Consider the following 2651-nt stretch of genomic DNA (forward strand, 5'->3'; position numbering starts at 1 on the left):
AGAAAGGGGAGAAGTAATTGTATACAAAGAATGTTGTTTCGAACGTATTATAACTTTAATATGGCAACATGAGTAGAAATGCTTAATTTTTTTTTTGTGTAACTTCGATCTTTTTCCTTTTGCAAATGGAACACTAGCACCTTGAGTAACAAAAGAAGACAACAAATGACGCAAACCTTGGTTATAAAATCATTAAATTAAATTTCAATTGGGGCTTCCAAAATTTCCACGTACCAAGTCGAACCCCAACTCCTAACACAAGGACACTAATAAAATGGAGCATACCTATCTAAGAATATTTTAATTGGAGAGAATAGCATCACCTTCGCACCTCCTTTTTCGTTTTGTTTTAGGAGTCAAGTTGGGCACTCCCGACTGTTCTCCTCACACCAAAAAAATGCCCTTGAGAGACCCATCTCGCTAACTAGTTATGGGTGTGACAACGACCAAAAACCTCCATTCAAAGGCCCAAGTACTACAAGATTTGCTTCGATCTTCCCTTCGGAGTTGTCTACTCCTGGTAACTTATCGCTCACCCACTAAACTGCCTTCACATCTCCTAATGATCAAGAGTGCTACATGGCTACATGTAATCAAATAGGTGGCGAAATTTTCTCACATTTACTTTGATTTTGAATTTATCCCAATCTTCACGAAATTTTATGGAATTGGAAGGATTTCTATAAAAGTACTATCAAGCCGAAGACAATCTCACTCTCATAAATATACACGCACACACATTCATTTTGTACTAAGTTTGAGAGTTAAAAAATGAGTAAAAGATTCCAAGCATGAATAAGGAAAAGTGACACAAACCCACTTCAACACCACAAAAGCGTCTGCCTTCGGTTTCTGGGTGCATAGTCCTAGTCGTTCTTCTTGTATACTTTTATGGTGTATGAGGGGAGCGGTCGGGCATGCCCTACCCGACTCCGAAAAGAAAACAAAAAACTTTCAACACGACTCAGGTTTCCTCTCCAAATGTTCCTATTCAATGCATGTGTGACCTCACAAAAGCATTGTTACAATACAAACGTCAAGCCCAGAGATGAAGCACTTTCATCAACAAGGGAAAGGACCATGCTAGCTAGCTAAAAAACCATGATCTTGAACCATCACACAGCTCCCTGTATGTGTGCAAGCCATCTGCTATTAAAAACCAAAGCTTCTTACTGTATAGACATCATGGTGCAAAACTCTTGAAAGTCCACAAAGCCATCGCCATCCGTATCCACACCCTTAATCATGCGACCACACTCCTCCATAGTGCATGCTTCCCCAAGGCGACTCAGAACATTGTGTAGCTCCTCTACAGAAATCTTCCCATCTGCATCCGTGTCAAAAACAAGAAAGGCGTCCCGCAAATCCTCCTTTCCTGTTGCAGAAGCTGCAGCATTCAATAAGATAAACTCTTGTAGATCAATGAACCCATCACCATCTCTGTCTACCTCCTTCACCATGAGCACAAGCTCGTCATCGCTTGGGTTGTCGCCCAAGGATTGTAGCACAGCACCAAGCTCTGAAGTAGAAATCTTGCCATCATGATTCGTATCAAACCGCATGAAAGTTTCTTCAAGTTCTCTGTGCAGATCAAACGACGTTGCTTTTGGGACACACTGGCTCTCAACTTTCCCTGTGGCTTCTTGCAGGACAACGATCTCTTCCATGGAAGAGACTTGCTGAGCCTGAATGAGACCCTTGCTCCAACTGTCCTCAGAAGAAGAGACTTTGCAAGAGGAAGACAAGCTGGTACAAGCAGAGGAGAAACCTGCAGGGATAGCATTCGAATCTGAGCTAGTCGATGAGGGCAAATAGGCTGCGCACTTCTTAAAATGGGCTGAGCCCTTCTGCGACAAGGATGTTGACGAGCGAGATGTGGAAATAGTAGAAGATCGCACTTTCTTGCGCAGAAAATTTGGCAAGGGAAGCTTCATTGTGAAGAAGCGTGGACGCAAGCAAAGGAGGGCGGAGGGCGGCCCTACTCTACCTCGGCAGAGAGGCAGGACTCATTGTGCAGAAGTGGGGTCGGAACATGGAAAAAGCATGAGAGCTGGGGACCGCGGTCACGAAAATGATGCCTTCTTTTCTTGAATTTGCAGAGAAAACCGTTACGTGCTAGTGCTGCCACAGAGAAAGGTGTCTGCAAAGTAAGAGAGGTTAACTGAAGGACGCCATGGAAGCTTAGAGAGAGAGAGAGAGAGAGAGAGAGATCCGCTAGCAGACACACAGGAGCACACGCTCTTGACACTGTAGAGTCACGGAAGAAACACATGGAGCCTAGAGCATGTAGCCTTTTTTTAGGCTTTTTCTTGTTCACCAATGAATCGCCATAGCCGGAGCGGTGGTCTCGCGGTTCGCAGCTTCGCAGAAGCTTCCCCTAGGAGGCTGGGCCTGGCTTAACGTTCAAAAGTGACACGCGCGCCGCATGTTGCATTCATCTCCTTAGGACGGCTTCACACGATGCAGCGAATATAGGCTACCCACAACTCTAAGTGACACATGGGGGACACGTGGGGGCGAGTAAGGGGATCGACGGCGAAGGGTGACGGCGGGCATCTCGAGGTGGAGTGCACTCAAAAAATGGCGGCGCCCTTGAGGGGTTGGGATGGGAACCCACGACGTCCCACCTCAATGCTTTTGGAAGCATGGGC

General features: G+C 45.7%; 1 pseudogene; it reads right to left on the reverse strand.

Moving 5' to 3' along the window:
* Positions 1 to 772: 772 nt before the first annotated feature.
* Positions 773 to 2309, reverse strand: LOC147454323 (uncharacterized; annotated as a pseudogene).
* Between the last annotated feature and the right edge of the window lie 342 nt (positions 2310 to 2651).

This window comes from Adiantum capillus-veneris, chromosome 7 (genome assembly GCF_014529385.1).
Source record: "Adiantum capillus-veneris isolate H3 chromosome 7, ASM1452938v2, whole genome shotgun sequence".
In the NCBI taxonomy this organism is placed as follows: domain Eukaryota; kingdom Viridiplantae; phylum Streptophyta; class Polypodiopsida; order Polypodiales; family Pteridaceae; genus Adiantum; species Adiantum capillus-veneris.